This window comes from Triticum aestivum, chromosome 6B, assembly GCF_018294505.1.
Source record: "Triticum aestivum cultivar Chinese Spring chromosome 6B, IWGSC CS RefSeq v2.1, whole genome shotgun sequence".
Classification (NCBI taxonomy): Eukaryota; Viridiplantae; Streptophyta; class Magnoliopsida; order Poales; family Poaceae; genus Triticum; species Triticum aestivum.
The window spans coordinates 248,832,160-248,850,007 of NC_057810.1; positions in this window are offsets into that span (position 1 = coordinate 248,832,160).

Here is a 17,848-nt window from a genome sequence, read left to right on the forward strand (position 1 = left end):
GGCTGGGCGGCGGGGCGACGGGGTGCGGCGGGGCAGCGGGGCACTGTGGGGCGGCGGGGCGACGATGTTAGATGTTGGGTTCCGGCAGACCCTTAAGGTTCAAACTCTAGCGCGCGAATATCTTCCCCCTACCAATCCACGTCCGATCGCCTCGTGAGAATCTAAGCTAAAACGATGAACAACACGAGGGACACAAGATTTATGCTGGTTCGGGCCACCGTTGTTGTGTAATACCCTACTCCAGTGTGTGGTGTGGTGGATTGCCTCAGGGGCTGATGATGAACAGTACAAGGGATGAACAGCCTCGTGAGAGGTGTTCTTGACCTGGTGCGATGAACTACTTAGGTGAGTTCGGTCGCCTCTCTATCTGATGAGAACTCAATCTCCCCTCCTCGTGTTCTGTGGTGGCTTCCCAATTATTGAGCGGGAAGGGCGCCAACAACGGCCATTTTGAAGGGGAACATCTAGTACAAGTTATCCTGACTAAAGTTGGTCTTCGGCTGCCAAAGGCACTGGCGATGACGCTGTCTTGGGCTCCACGGTGACCTCCATCCTGCCGCTCTGCTCGTCTTGGTCTTGTAGCACTGAAATGGCAACCTTTTCCTGATGCCTCGGTACTCCACGCCTGTGCTTGCCCCCTTTGCACCAAAGAGGAAACAAGGACGCTGCACGGGCCGGCGCCCGCCTGGCACCCGCCTGGTCTCGATCGTCATGGATTGCGTCACGAGCACCTCGCGAGGTACCCCTGCTGAGGGAGTCCTGGACTAGGGGGTGTCCGGACAGCCAGACTATCATTGTCCGCCGGACTCCAAGACTACGAAGATACAAGATTGAAGACTCCGTCCCGTGTCCGGATGGGACTTTCCTTGGCGTGGAAGGCAAGCTTGGCGATACGGATATGTAGATCTCCTACCATTGTAACCGACTCTGTGTAACCCTAGCCTCCTCCGGTGTCTATATAAACTGGAGCGCTTTAGTCCATAGGACAACATACATTACAACAATCATACCATAGGCTAGCTTTAGGGCTTAGCCTCCTTGATCTCGTGGTAGATCCACTCTTGTACTACCCATATCATCAATATTAATCAAGCAGGACGTAGGGTTTTACCTCCATCGAGAGGGCCCAAACCTGGGTAAAACATCGTGTCCCTTGTCTCTTGTTACCATCCGCCTAGACGCACAGTTCGGGACCCCCTACCCGAGAACCGCCGGTTTTGACACCGACATTGGTGCTTTCATTGAGAGTTCCTCTGTGTCGTCACCGATAGGCTCGATGGCATCTTCAACCAACAACGCTGTCCAGGGTGAGACTTTTCTCCCCGGACAGATCATCGTATTCGGCAGCTTCGCACTGCGGGCTAATTCGCTTGGCCATCTGGAGCAGATCAAAAGCTACGCCCTGGCCGTCAGGTCAGATTCGGAAGTCTAAACTTCACGGCCGACGTCCGCGGAGATTTGATCTTCGACGGGCTCGAGCCACAGCCAAGCGCGCTGCACTGTTACGATGGGCATGAACTAGCTCTGCCGCCGAACAGTGCCTTGGTGGCCGCACTCGAATCCGCTTCGGCCCTTAGTCCGGAGCCGATCGCCCAGATCGAGGATCGGTGGATGGACACCACCTTGGGGGCTTCAACTTCCACGGCGATGGAGCCGAACACTATCCTAGTCCCTCGCGAAACTAGTGATTCCGAGGTGTCGGACTCCTTGTCGGACTCCGGACCTCCCCCGCCCCTACCAATCGAAACTGATTGGGCGCCGGTTATGGAATTCACCGCCACGGACATCTTCCAACACTCGCCCTTTGGCGACATCCTAAATTCGCTAAAGCATCTCTCGCTATCAGGAGAGTCCTTGCCGGACTATGGCCAGGATGGTTGGGATATGGATGATGAAGAAATTCATAGCCCACCCACCACCCACTTTGTAGCCACTGTCGATGATCTAACCGACATGCTAGACTATGACTCCGAAGACATCGACGGTATGGACGACGATGCCGGAGACGAACAAGAACCAGCGCCTATAGGGCATGGGAGGACCACCTCGTCATACGTCGTATATATGGTGGATACCCCAAAAGAGAGCGATAACGAGGACCAACGGGCCGCGGCAGAAGATAACCCCGCTGACAAACAACCAAAACGGCGGCGCAGACGCCGCCCTAAGTCCCGCCTCGACAACAACAACGCTCCTAATGACCCTGCAATACAGCAGGGCACACAAGTGGACGACGAACATGCAGATAAGCAACCGTCCGAATAGGACGAGTCAGATAATCAGTCCAGGCCCGGCGAAAACAACAGTCCGGACGACCTCATGCCGGACACGCCGCCGAAGAGTAAAAACCTTCGGAAAAGACTCGTCAACACCGCAAGAAGCTTGAAGAAGGAAAAACGGAAGCTCAAAACAGTGGAAGACACACTCAGAATGAGGTGGAGCAAAGTGCTCAAAACCGCGGATAAATACGGCAATGGCCACCAATCAAAGAGCTACCCGAAGCGCAAGCTGCTGCCAGAATTTGACGAGGAGGCCATAGAGCCCCCACAGTCAAAAAATAAAGAGGCTGCCTGGTTGGATAGACGGCAAGATGATAGGCCAAATTCTGAAAGCGGCGCCGCACATAAACCGACTAATGAACCTGGAAGGACAGATGGCCCAGCCAGGTGCATTTACGGGCCAAAGAAGAAGGCCCCAGGAAGCAATGCAACACGTCAAGTGTCCGAAGACAGTGGCACACCCAAATACAGGTGTGCCGCACACCCACTATGTTTCACCAATGAGGTGCTGGACCATGAATTCCCAGCAGGATTTAAACCCATAAACATAGAGGCCTACGATGGAACAACATACCCTGGAGTCTGGATAGAATATTATATACTACACATACACATGGCCAGAGGAGATGATCTCCACGCCATAAAATACCTACCCCTCAAGCTCAAAGGGCCAGCCCGTCATTGGCTTAAAAGCCTCCCAGAAAACACTGTTGGAGGTTGGGAAGAGCTCGAGGACGCGTTTAGAGCAAATTTTCAAGGGACTTATGTCCGCCCTCCGGATGCAGATGATCTAAGTCATATAACTCAACAGCCCGGAGAGTCAGCGCGCAAATTCTGGAACAGGTTCCTCACCAAAAAGAACCAAATAGTCGACTGTCCGGACGCCGAAGCCTTAGCAGCTTTTAAACACAACGTCCGAGACGAATGGCTTGCCAGACACCTCGGCCAAGAGAAACCGAGGACAATGTCCGCGCTAACAAGCCTCATGACCTGCTTCTGTGCGGGAAAGGATAGCTGGCTAGCAAGATGCAGCACCAGCGACCCAAGTACATCCGAGATAAGAGATGGAAACAGAAAATCACGGCGCAGAAAAGAGCAGCGCCGGAATAAAGAGAAAAGCCCAAAGAGCACGGCAGTCAACGCCGGATTCAAAAGCTCGCGGCCAAACAACAAAACACCGCCTCTTAAGGATGACAACGACGAGCTATCCAACTTAAACAAGATTTTGGGTCGGATATGTCAAATCCACAGTACCCCCGGAAGGCCTGCAAACCACACCCATCGGGATTGTTGGGTTTTCAAATAGTCCGGCCGACTAAACGCCGAACACAAGGGGCTCGACGCGTCAAGCGAAGACGATAAACCCCACCAGCAGAGCACCGGAAATCAAAAGACTTTCCCACAAGAGGTCAAAGCAGTAAACTCACTTCATGTGATAATACGGAAAAATAGTGCGGCACCCTCTAAAAAGAGCCTCGCACGGTCCAACCCAACAGACCATAGAGATTGGATATCAAAACCAATCACTTTCGACCACCTGGATTATTCCAGAAGCGTTCGAAACGCAGGATGGACTGCCCTGATATTGGATCCTATAATCGACGGACTACAATTTACTCAAGTCCTGATGGACGGAGGCAGCGACTTAAACCTGCTGTATCCAAACACAATCCGCAAGTTGGGGATAGACCCTACTAAAATTCGACACAGCCGCACTTCCTTCAAAGGAGTAACGCCAGGCTCTTACGCCAAGTGCACATGCTCCCTATTACTAGAAGTTGTGTTCGGATCACCGAACAACTTTCAACGCGAAAAACTAATCTTTCATATCGTCCCATTTAAAAGTGGATATCAAGCACTCTTGGGACGACAGGCTTTTGTCCGTTTCAACACCATACCACATTACGTGTCTCTTACACTCAAGATGCCCGGTCCACGTGGCATCATTTCAGTGCCAGGGTCACTTAAAGACCCCGGACACGGATAGACGAGTCCGGCATAAGTAAGCTAGGGGCTCCCTAGCCGCACATCCCTTCACAAGGGGCTGCGCGCACAAACAACAGAGAGTTCATATAGACCCCGCTTTACTTATTTATATTTCTTCTTTCACATATAATTTTTTCGCACGAGTTCTTTTCAAACTAAGTTCCTCTCTTTTTACAGATGAACAACATGCACACCCGTCTAGGATAACGTCACAACGGAGACACAGGCGCAGACGTGCAGTAGGGACCCGTCGCGAGGATTCTTTTCAGATTAAGACCCTGCGTAAACCTTTTTTACTATCTCTTGTTGTTATCCTCCCTTGGTTTCTTCTTATAACCAAAGCGGAGCCTGACGTTTTGGCATCGGCCGCGTCAGAGGACCATGCCCGTACCTGGACACTAGGGGCTTAGGGCATTGTTCTGCCCATTATTATAAAGACCGAACACCTTAGGGAGTGTTCGGCGTCTCGAGTTAGGCATTATATGCATCAGCTCCGAATCATGTGTTTGGTCAAATGTTGGGTTTGCCCGGCTCCTGTGTTTTGCTGCCTTACGTTCCGTATCATCGGCTAACGCGGCACCAGGAGAACTACTGCGATTGTGCGCCAGTTCGGCTGGGCGAGCACCTCGGAAGAGAAAGCCGAAAACTGACTGTCATGATATAGCGAGAGACTGGTCAACCACTCGATCGACTACCGGAATATTTAGAATTCCCCACTTTGACGAAGGACCATTTCCCGGTCAGGCACACACACGCCCCGAACTCGGAGAAGCGCGGTGCCCCAAGGGGCTATATCGTAGCCCCACCCTCGAACTCCACTGGCTAAGTGAAAGTGATAAAGAATTATAGTCCGGATTTCCTCGTTTGCTACGCTACCACCTCCTTAACAGGACCGAGACATCGGATTAAGTGTGAAAACGCGCTATTTTTGCAAACACCCCCGCACCTTGTGCGTGGGGGCTGAAGCCGAAGTCTGCAATCTTTCAGGTTATACAAATGTATACGTAAACGGCCGCATAGGAGATATTTTACTACTTGGGACGCACAAGTATAAAAAGCAGTTATAGCATAATCATCGTTTTACAAGCTAAAATGTTCATTTGAACGTAACATTTTTCGAGCACTGCGACTCTATTACACGAGCGCCACGCATAACTTCCCCAAAATAGTGCTCGGCAGGTAACCGGCTTTCGTCTGAACCCTGGGCGGCAATAGCGGTGGCATCCATCTCTGTCCAATGTGTCTTCACACGGGCAAGAGCCATCCGCGCGCCTTCGATGCAGGCCGACCGCTTCATCTCCTTGATATGCGGCACCGCTCCCAGAGATTGCTGCAATAAGCCGAAATAGCTCGTCGCCTTGGGCCTCTCTGGCCAGACATGAGCCACGATGTAAGTCATGGCAAGTCCGGACAATCTATTTAGCTCGGCCCATTCGGCCAACCGATCGGTCAACGGAAGTGAACGATCCAGACTATGGAATTGAGACCAAAATAGCTCTCCCGTCTTGTGATCCTTCTGGCTCCAGAAGTGCTCAACGGCATCAGCTGCACTTGCCGCTAAGTCCATATATGGATCCTCTGGACCCCACAGCTGGCCAAGTTGAGCATACTTTTGATCCTCAAACCGGCGACGCAACAGAAAAGGCTTGCCAGCCATAATATCTCCGGCCTGGCGCAGCTCCTCCTTCATAGCCCGCATTGCAGAACGGGCATCCTTGGCCTCGGCGGTGGCCTTCCCCAGATCTTCCCGCTTCGATAAGCGCTCCTTTTCAAGAGCCTCATTGCGGTTGGCAGCATCTTTTAATTTCACGGCCAATTCGGCCATCTTTTCCCTGCTTAGGCAGTGTGCGGCCTTTTCGGCTTTCAACACCTCGGCCGCCCTCGAGGCAGCCACATCACTCCTTCGGGCTTGCTCCTTAGCTTGAGCAAGTTCGGCCCGAAGGCTCTCCACAGCAGCAGCACCGTCTGTATCACAGCATATACATTATCAGAGGTGGGCTTTGACCCCCTTAAATAAGCGACTGTGGAGAATTCATTTACCTTGCGACTCGTCAAGTCGCCGGTTGACAAGTGCGATGTCCGCATCCGCCACATCAAGTTGCCGCATTAACTCGGCAACTTCACTAGTCCGGCTAGCCCTCGGACTATCCGCCACCTGCATAGGAATGGTGACATTTCATTACTTGAGATTTCGATCCTTGGCACGCTGTCGCTTTCGACAACCTACCGAGTCTTAGGGGCTACTATCTATACAGGGCACACTTTTATGTGCAAAACTGTCAAAAAGGTGCGTCATTCTTGCGTACCTCAAATCCCGCCAGCAAACTCCTGGCGGCATTATGCAATCCGCTTTCGGCGGACGAAATCCTTCCAATCACCATACACATCAAAGCACGGTGATCTTCTGAGATGGACGCCCTCTCAAGCAGATTCTTCAGTTCTCCCGGCCGGATACTAGTGGGCGCCGAACTCTCCGGCCCCTCCGGACTCGGGGACACCCTCCGTGACGATACTTCAGGCTCGTCTGCCCTTACCGGCGACGCAGCAGTCGGAGGCGTATCGCTCTCCATCATCTCCGGACGAAGATCCCCCGAAGACGAACTCATCTAAGAAGTCCGCAAATCCGAACTTAAAAGCAAAACTTCGGTTATCCACAGAAGCACAAATGGAGGTATTTTCTTATTAATGAACTCCCCCTTCTCTACTCACGGCTCGCTGGAGAGCTGATCCTTTAGAGACGATTGTACGTCCGGATTCTCCCCGGATGCAGGACCCTCCGGTGGAGATTTCTTCTCCCGCTTAGAGGCTTTGGTCTCCAGGTCTTCGGAAGCGGTCCTCTTCTCCCCCTGGCAGGAGAGATTTTCGATCCCCCCCTCTTCAGGCGCCCCCTTGGGCGAGGTATTAACTCTATTTTCCCCATCGTCCCTTTCTTCGGGCGCGACCTCCAACATTCTGACCAGCACGGGCTCCAGTGCGGTCTCTGGGAGGGGGGCCGGACACCTTATCAGCTTCGATCGCGCTACCCACTCCTGATGAAGAGTAATGGATCAGGAAGCGAATTCTAGAAAAGCAGATAAACAGAACGTCCGGACTCTGAGCTATTCACCTGAGTATCCGGGCGATTACAGCTTAGGCCTGCGTCCTCGGTCAATTCCGGACACGCCACCTGCGGTCCGAAGAACAACTTGTACATCTCCACGGGTGTCGTACCCATGAAGTGTTGGAGAATTCGTGGTCCCTCCGGATTAAACTCCCATAACCGGAGAGGACGGCGTTTACAGGGTAGAAGATGCCTGATTGTCATAACCTGCATCACCACCACCAGATTGATCTCCCTCGCCTTGAGGTATCGAATCCGGCCCTGCAATGAAGGCACGTCTTCGGACGGCCCCCAATTGAGCCCTTGGTTGACCCACGACATCAGTCGGCGTGGGGGTCCCGGGCGGAATGAAGGTGGCGGCTTTTGTTTGCTACCCTTCGGAGCGGTGATATAAAACCACTCCTGCTTCCACAAGCCGAGCTCCTCTTGGAAGGAGCCCTCGGGCCACGGGGCATCGGCCCGTCTGCTTATGGCCGCCCCGCCGCACGCCGCTTGACGCCCTCTGATCATCTTTGGCTCCACATTAAAGGTCTTCAGCCACAGGCCGAAGTGGGGAGTGACGCGGAGGAAGGCTTCGCAGATGATAATGAATGCGGAGATATGGAGGATGGACTCCGGAGCCAAGTCGTGAAAATCCAGCCCGTAGTAGAACATGAGCCCTCTCACGAAGGGGTCCGTCGGGAAGCCTAAACCCCGACGGAGGTGGGATACGAAGACAACGTATTCACCGGGCTCGGGAGCGGGCACGGCCTGCCCTTGGGCAGGCAACCTATGCGAAATCTCATAGGACAGGTACTTGGCCTCACGCAGCTTTAACACGTCCTCCTCCATGACGAAGGAGGGCATCCACCGGCCCTGAAGGTCGGAGCCGGACATTGTTGAAGATCCGAAGTGCTCGAATCTGGGGCTCTGGGTGTTGGAACTTGGAGAAAAGAGAGGATTCGAGGGAAGATTGAGAAAAAGAAACGAGCCTCGGTCCCCTTATAAAGGGGAAAATACCAAGAGCCGTCTCCGTGACCGTTCGGGATTCACCTTCGATAGAGGAGGCGTGGCGACGGGCACGGTTGGGTTACCCACGTCCGTATTGATGAGAATCTCGGAATAAGGGGAACACGATCTCTGCTTTGACAGGACGTGCCAAGGAAACCGCTTCGCTAAACATGCTGAGGTGGTATAATAAACGATTCAAATAAAGGCTTGGTAGCGGTGTGATGTCATGCCGCATAATACGTCACCAGATTGGACTTGTGTACATTTTATTCTCTCTACGGTGGAATGTGGAATTTATTTTGCAGAGCCGGACACTATCCTGGTGTTCATGATCTTCTCTGGATTATTCAAGGGAGGAACCCGCCTTGCAATGCCGAACATTATGCGCGCCGGACTTATCGTCATTGAAGCCTGGTTCAGGGGCTACTGAGGGAGTCCTGGACTAGGGGGTGTCCGGACAGCCGGACTATCATCATCCGCCGGACTCCAAGACTACGAAGATACAAGATTGAAGACTCCGTCCCGTGTCCGGATGGGACTTTCCTTGGCGTGGAAGGCAAGCTTGGCGATATGGATATGTAGATCTCCTACCATTGTAACCGACTCTGTGTAACCCTAGCCTCCTCCGGTGTCTATATAAACCGGAGGGCTTTAGTCCGTAGGACAACATACATTACAACAATCAAACCATAGGCTAGCTTTAGGGTTTAGCCTCCTTGATCTCGTGGTAGATCCACTCTTGTACTACCCATATCATCAATATTAATCAAGCAGGACGTAGGGTTTTACCTCCATCGAGGGGGCCCGAACCTGGGTAAAACATCGTGTCCCTTGTCTCCTGTTACCATCCGCCTAGACGCACAGTTCGGGACCCCCTACCCGAGATCCGCCGGTTTTTACACCGACACCTGCCTTGATCCCTCCGCCTCCTCGCGAGCCTGCCTGGGGAGGCCACTCCTGAGGAAGCCTCGTGTCGTCCGCCCCGCGAGGCTTGGCCCCTCGTGAGGGTCTTGAGTCTTGCGTTGATGAAGATGGGCCGTAATGGGCCACCACTCGAGCCACGCCGCAGGGCGCAGGTAGGCAAGTCAGGGGACTCCCGTTCCCAGGACGCCGACAGTAGCCCCAGGGCCCAAGGCACGCTCGGACTTGGCTTAGCAGAGAAGCAAAGGGGCAAGTGCGGAGCGCCACTGGCCCCATCAGCCTTGGGCACCGCGTGGACGTGGGCGTCTCCGCTTCCCCATGCTCCCCCATTATGCGCCTGGCTAGGCGGACACGAGGGTCGTACATAGTTATTCTCCCTTTGCTGCCTGCATGCTCCTTGTTCTCTTTTCCTCCTCGAGCCTCTACCTCCGCTTCCAATCCATCTTGAGTTCTTCACCCTTTCCATTGCCATGGCACCAACAAAAAAGGAGTAGGGGAAGGAATCTACACCGTAGTTCAGCGCGCCTCCTGCGGCTGCTCCCGCCGTTGACAAGTCACTTCTACTCAATCTGGAAGCGTTGGAGAAGGTCTGTTCCGCGCTCGCCTCCAGCTTCAATGAGTGCGGGAGGACGACGGTCTGGCCCGCGTCCCATGCCTCCTTCGACAGGATCGTCACGGAGGTATGATTCTTTGCCGACTCCTTGTGGGTGGGCCTGGTTGCTCCCTTTTTCGATTTCTTCAATGCGGTGTTGTCCCATTACCAGATCCACATGATGCATCTCAGCCACCAATCTATTACTCTGCTTGCTGTCTTCGCCTTCGTCTGCAAGGCCATTGTGGGGATTCCTCCGTCCGTTGCCCTTCTGCGCCACTTCTTCTCTCTGCGCCTGTCTAATCCTTCCCAGTGTTCGGTATGCGTGAGCTTCCAGGCCGTGCTGGAGACAGCTGCCTCAGGAATCGATTTCGGACTCCCATCTTCTGCGAGTGGGTTCCAGGAGCGATGGCTGTATGTGGACGTTGGGGTGCCCAGCCCCCTGCTTGCGCACCCGACATTGCCTGCTATTCCCAATCCTGGTTGGGTTCACGAGGAGCTTACGAGCCGCCAGCTCGCTTTCGCCTGGCATCGCTTTGATAGGCTGAGGAAGCTCGGGGTGACGGCGCCTCGGGTGGTGAAGAAGTTCCTCCAGCGTCGCATCGCTCCTCTGCAGCACCATTCCCGCCCGATGTGGACCTACTCCGGGCATTAGGATCGTATGAGGCTCCAAGAGGAGGATCTTGCGCCTGAGGTGCTGAAGAAGGTGCTGAAGGTTCTGACTGGCAACCCCTCCCCTGTCAGCGTCCGTCATGGAGGCTGTCGGTGTCAAAACCGGCGGATCTCGGGTAGGGGGTCCCGAACTGTGCGTCTAGGCGGATGGTAACAGGAGACAAGGGACACGATGTTTTACCCAGGTTTGGGCCCTCTCGATGGAGGTAAAACCCTACGTCCTGCTTGATTAATATTGATGATATGGGTAGTACAAGAGTGGATCTACCACGAGATCAAGGAGGCTAGACCCTAAAGCTAGCCTATGGTATGATTGTTGTAATGTATGTTGTCCTACGGACTAAAGCCCTCCGGTTTATATAGACACCGGAGGAGGCTAGGGTTACACAGAGTCGGTTACAATGGTAGGAGATCTACATATCCGTATCACCAAGCTTGCCTTCCACGCCAAGGAAAGTCCCATCCGGACACGGGATGGAGTCTTCAATCTTGTATCTTCGTAGTCTTGGAGTCCGGCGGACGATGATAGTCCGGCTGTCCGGACACCCCCTAGTCCAGGACTCCCTCAGTAGCCCCTGAACCAGGCTTCAATGACGATAAGTCCGGCGCGCATAATGTTTGGCATTGCAAGGCGGGTTCCTCCCTTGAATAATGCAAAGAAGATCATGAACACCAGGATAGTGTCCGGCTCTGCAACATAAATTCCACATTCCACCGTAGAGAGAATAAAATGTACACAAGTCCAATCTGCTGACGTATTGTGCGGCATGACATCACACCGCTACCAAGCCTTTATTTGAATCGTTTATTATACCACATCAGCATGTTTAGTGAAGCGGTTTCCTTGGCACGTCCTGTCGAAGCAGAGATCGTGTTCCCCTTATTCCGGGATTCTCATCAATACAGACGTGGGTAACCCAACGGTGCCCGTCGCCACGCCTCCTCTATCGAAGGTGAATCCCGAACGGTCATGGAGACGGCTCTTGGTATCCTCCCCTTTATAAGGGGACCGAGGCTCGTTTCTTTTTCTCAATCTTCCCTCGAATCCTCTCTTTGCTCCAAGCTCCAACACCCAGAGCCTCAGATTCGAGCACTTCAGATATTCAACAATGTCCGGCTCCGACCTTCAGGGCCGGTGGATGCCCTCCTCCGTCACGGAGGAGGACGTGTTAAAGCTGCGTGAGGCCAAGTACCTGTCCTACGAGATTTCGCGTAGGTTGCCTGCCCAAGGGCAGGCCGTGCCCGCTCCCGAGTCCGGTGAGTATGTTGTCTTCGTATCCCACCTCCGTCGGGGTTTAGGCTTCCCGACGGACCCCTTCGTGAGAGGGCTCATGTTCTACTACGGGCTGGATTTTCACGACTTGGCTTTGGAGTCCATCCTCCATATCTCCGCATTCATTATCGTCTGCGAAGCCTTCCTCCGCGTCACTCCCCACTTCGGCCTGTGGCCGAATACCTTTAATGTGGAGCTGAAGACGATCGGGGGGCGTCAAGCGGAGTGCGGCGGGGCGGCCATAAGTAGAAGGGCCGATGCCCCGTGGCCCGAGGGCTCCTTCCAAGAGGAGCTCAGCTTGTGGCAGCAGGAGTGGTTTTATATCACCGCTCCGAAGGGCAGCAAACAAAAGCCGCCACCTTCATTCCGCCCGGATTCGAGACCTCCAGGCGAGGGAGATCAATCTGGTGGTGGTGATGCAGGTTATGCTAATCAGGCGTCTTCTGCCCTGCAAACGCCGTCCTCTCCGGTTATGGGAGTTCAATTCGGAGGGACCACGAATTCTCCAACACTTCATGGGTACGACACCCGTGGAGATGTACAAGTTGTTCTTCGGACCGCAGGTGGCGTGTCCGGAATTGACCGAGGACGCAGGCCTAAGCTGCAATCGCCCGGATACTCAGGTAAATAGCTCAGAGTCCGGACGTTCTGTTTATCTGCTTTTCTAGAATTCGCTTCCTGATCCATTACTCTTCATCAGGAGTGGGCAGCGCGATCGAAGCTGATAAGGTGTCTAGCCCCCCTGCCAGAGACCGCACTGGAGCCCGTGCTGGTCAGAATGTTGGAGGTCGCGCCCGAAGAAAGGGGCGATGGGGAAAATAGAGTTAATACCTCACCCAAGGGGGCGCTTGAAGAGGGGGGGATCGAAAATCCCTCCTGCCAGGGGGAGAAGAGGACCGCCTCCGAAGACCTGGAGACCAAAGCCTCTAAGCGGGAGAAGAAATCTCCACCGGAGGGTCCTGCGTCCGGGGAGAATCCGGACGTAAAATCGTCTCTAAAGGATCAGCTCTCCAGTGAGCCGTGAGTAGAGAAGGGGGAGTTCATTAATAAGAAAATACCTCCATTTGTGCTTCTGTGGATAACCGAAGTTTTGCTTTACAGTTCGGATTTGCGGACTTCTCAGATGAGTTCGTCTTCGGGGGATCTTCGTACGGAGATGATGGAGAGCGAAACGCCTCCGACTACTGTGTTGCCGGACAGGGCAGACAAGCCTGAAGTATCGTCACGGAGGGTGTCCCCGAGTCCGGAGGGGCCGGAGAGTCCGGCGCCCACTAGTATCCGGCCGAGAGAACTGAAGATTCTGCTTGAGAGGGCGTCCATCTCAGAAGATCACCGTGCTTTGATGCGTATGGTGATTGGAAGGATTTCGTCCGCCGAAAGCGGATTGCATAATGCCGCCAGGAGTTTGCTGGCGGGATTTGAGGTACGCAAGAATGACGAACCTTTTTGACAGTTTTGCACATAAAAGTGTGCCCTGTATAGATAGTAGCCCCTGAGACTCGGTAGGTTGTCGAAAGTGACAGCGTGCCGAGGATCAAAATCTCAAGTAATGAATGTCGCCATTCCTATGTAGGTGGCGGATAGTCCGAGGGCTAGCCGGACTAGTGGAGTTGCCGAGTTAATGCGGCAACTTGATGTGGCGGATGCGGACATCGCACTTGTCAACCGGCGCCTTGACGAGTCGCAAGGTAAATGAATTCTCCATAGTCGCTTATTTAAGGGGGTCAAAGCCCACCTCTGATAATGTATATGCTGTGATACAGATGGTGCTACTGCTGTGGAGAGCCTTCGGGCCGAACTTGCTCAAGCTAAGGAGCAACCCCGAAGGAGTGATGCGGCTGCCTCGAGGGCGGCCAAGGAGTTGAAAGCCGAAAAGGCTGCACACTGCCTAAGCAGGGAAAAGATGGCCGAATTGGCCGTGAAATTAAAAGATCCTGCCGACCGCAATGAGGCTCTTGAAAAGGAGCGCTTATCGGAGCAGGAAGACCTGGGGAAGGCCACCGCCGAGGCCAAGGATGCCCGTTCTGCAATGCGGGCTATGAAGGAGGAGCTGCGCCAGGCCGGAGATATTGTGGCTGGCAAGCCTTTTCTGTTGCGTCGCCGGTTTACGGATCAAAAGTATGCTCAACTTGGCCAGTTGAGGATCCATATATGGACTTAGCGGCAAGTGCGGCTGATGCCGTTGAGCACTTCTGGAGCCAGAAGGATCACAAGATGGAAGAGCTATTTTGGTCTCAATTCCATAGTCCGGATCGTTCACTTCCGTTGACCGATCGGTTGGCCGAATGGGCCGAGCTAAATAGATTGTCCGGACTTGCCATGACTGACATCGTGGCTCATGTCTGGCTAGAGAGGCCCAAGGCGACGAGCTATTTCTGCTTATTGCAGCAATTTCTTGGACCGGTGCCGCATATCAAGGAGATGAAGCGGTCGGCCTGCATCGAAGGCACGCGGATGGCTCTTGCCCGTGTGAAGACACATTGGACAGAGATGGATGCCACCCCTATTGCCACCCAGGGTTCGGACGAAAGCCGGTTACCCGCCGAGCACTATTTTGGGGAAGTTATGCGTGGCGCTCGTGTAATAGAGTTGCAGTGCTCGAAAAATGTTACGTTCAAATGAACGTTTTAGCTTGTAAAACGATGATTATGCTATAACTGCTTTTTATACTTGTGCGTCCCAAGTAGTAAAATATCTCCTATACGGCCGTTTACGTATACATTTGTATAACCTGAAAGATTGCAGTCTTCGGCTTCAGCCCCCACGCACAAGGTGCGGGGGTGTTCACAAAAATAGCGCGTTTTCACACTTAATCCGACGTCTCGGTCCTGTTAAGGAGGTGGTAGCGTAGCAAACGAGGCAATCCGGACTATAATGCTTTATCACTTTCACTTAGCCAGTGGAGTTCGAGGGTGGGGATACGATATAGCCCCTTGGGGCACCGCGCTTCTCCGAGTTCGGGGCGCGTGTGTGCCTGACCGGGAAACGGTCCTTTGTCAAAGCGGGAATTCTAAACATTCTGGTAGTCGATCGAGTGGTTGACCAGTCTCTCGCTATAGCATGATAGTAAGTTTTCGGCTTTCTCTACTGAGGTGCTCGCCCAGCCGAACTGGGGCACAATCGCAGTAGTTCTCCTGGTGCCGCATTAGCCGATGATACGGAACATAAGGCAACAAAACACAGGAGCCGGGCAAACCCAACATTTGACCAAAGACATGATTTGGAGCTGATGCATATAATGCCTAACTCGAGACGCCGAGCACTCCCTAAGGTGTTCGGTCTTTATAATAATGGGCAGAAAAATGCCCTAAGCCCCTAGTGTCCAGGTACGGGCATGGTCCTCTGACGCGGCCGATGCCAAAACGTCAGGCTCCGCTTTGGTTATAAGAAGAAACCAAGGGAGGATAACAACAAGAGACAGTAAAAAAGGTTTACACAGGGTCTTAATCTGAAAAGAATCCACGCGACGGGTCCCTACTGCACGTCTACGCCTGTGTCTCCGTTGTGCCGTTATCCTGGATGGGTGTGCACATTGTTCTTCTGTAAAAAGAGAGGAACTTAGTTTGAAAAGAATTTGTGCGAAAAAAGTATATGTGAAAGAAGAAATATAAATAAGTAAAGCGTGGTCTGTATGAACTCGCTGTTGTTTGTGTGCGCAGCCCCTTGTGAAGGGATGTGCGGCTGGGGAGCCCCTAGCTTACTTATGCCGGACTCGTCTATCCGTGTCTGGGGTCTTTAAGTGACCCTCGCACTGAAATGATGCCACGTGGACCGGGCATCTTGAGTGTAAGAGATGCGTAATGTGGTATGGCGTTGAAACGGACAAAAGCCTCTCGTCCCAAGAGTGCTTGATATCCACTTTTAAATGGGACGATATGAAAGATTAGTTTTTCGCGTCGAAAGTTGTTCGGTGATCCAAACACAACTTCTAGTAATAGGGAGCCTGTGCACTTGGCATAAGGGCCTGGCGTTACTCCTTTGAAGGAAGTGCGGCTGTGTTGAATTTTAGTAGGGTCTATCCCCAACTTGCGGATTGTGTTTGGATACAACAGGTTTAAGTCGCTGCCTCCGTCCATCAGGACTTGAGTAAATTGTAGTCCATCGATTATAGGATCCAATATCAGGGCAGTCCATCTGGCGTTTCGAACGCTTCTGGAATAATCCAGGTGGTCGAAAGTGATTGGTTTTGATATCCAATCTCTATGGTCTGCTAGGTTGGACTGTGCGAGGCTCTTTTTAGAGGGTGCCGCACTATTTTTCCGTATTATCACATGAAGTGAGTTTACTGCTTTGACCTCCTGTGGGAAAGTCTTTTGCTTTCCGGTGCTCTGCTGGTGGGGTTTATCGTCTTCGCTTGACGCGTCGAGCCCCTTGTGTTGTAAGTGCATCTAGTGCCCCTTAGTGATTTTGGTGTATTGAAGACTTATAGGTTAAGTGACTGATGCGTTTGTGAGTGTACACAGGTCTATAAGTCTATGAGGAGTTTGATACTACAGAGAAAGTCGGCCCCTAAAAATGAAGTTCTTCGACTGAAGATTTTGATATTCAGAAGACTTTCTGAAGACTTTGAAAGTGAAGAAATTGGTGTGACCTTGAAGACTTGGTATTCATTCAAGGAATATGAAGCGTGAAGACTTTTGTTTTCGTAGTTTCATTTTATCTTTCTTGAGTCATAGGAAACACCGTACTGTTAAAGGGGGTAGAGGAAATACTAAGGAAAAATTTCCATGTGATGCTCAACTCAAAATCCTACACCTACCAATCCCTTCGAGTGAAGCCATTGGAAATCTCATACAGTTCAGTCAATTTCTTCAGTGACAGAGACGTAGTTCTTCTAGTTACTGAGGACTTTGCTCTGACTGAGGATTTAGGAATTTGCCGGTGCGAATTACCTACACAGTGAGGAACATCATAGCCCTGAGGAATTTGAGAGTCAAATTTCCTACCATTGCTGTGCTGCGCGCCGGCTGTCCAAAATATCTTATCCACCTAATGGTCATATCATTGAAGGGCATTTATGTCTTATCATGTCAGGCTGCTCCCTAGGCTATAAATAACCGCCCCCTACAACCACTAGTTGGTTGGCTGCTCCGAGAGAACTTGACACTTGTCATCTGAGAGCAACCCATCCTTCGAGGACTTTTAGCGAAAATCATCAAGTGAGGAAAATCCCAAAACCAAACCCCCACAAACCCAAGTGATTGAGCATCACTGAAGAAATTGATCCTGCGTGGATCCGACGCTTGTTACCTTTGAAGACTGTGCTTCTTCCAGACGGTTAGGCGTCAAGGTCTAGAGCATCCAAGAGGAATTGTGGATCGCCGAGTGACCAAGTCTGTGAAGGTTTGGAAGTCACCTAAAGACTTACCACGAGTGATTGGACGAGACCTGCGTGGTCTTAGTTCAAGGAGAATGCGGTGAGGACTGGGTGTCCTGAGTCGCGGCTCAGAGACTGGGTGTCCGGGACTGCGTGTCCTCGAGTTTAAATACTCAGCCGCTCCAACGAGACGTACAACTGAGACAACAGTTGGAACTGGTTTACCAAATCTTTGTCTTCACCAACTAACTGGTTCTATTTCCTCAATTCTTTCATTTCCTCATGACTGTGTTGTATGTTGTTCATATCTGTGCTTGAAGACATTGACTGAAGACTTTCACAAATTCCTCAGTTCAATTTCTTCAGTCTGTTTCTCTTCATCTTGTTATCCTGTGTTTACGCTTTCTGTACTCTATGCTAGTCTTCATTTCATCATGATGACTATGTTTGTATCCTGTTATGTTTACTTCTGAGTACTTATTCCGCTGCAAGTAGTTCTTCGCTAAGGAATTTCCTCACCAGCAAATTCCTCAGTGAAGAATTCATAAAAATCGCCTATTCACCCCCCTCTAGTCAATATAACGCACTTTCAATTGGTATCAGAGCAAGGTACTCCCTTGTTCTGTGTGATTTTGGTTTAACCGCCTGGAGTTTTAGTTATGTCGACCGCAGGTATGACCAAGGTCTCGGCTGGGTGTCCTACCTTTGATGGAACGGA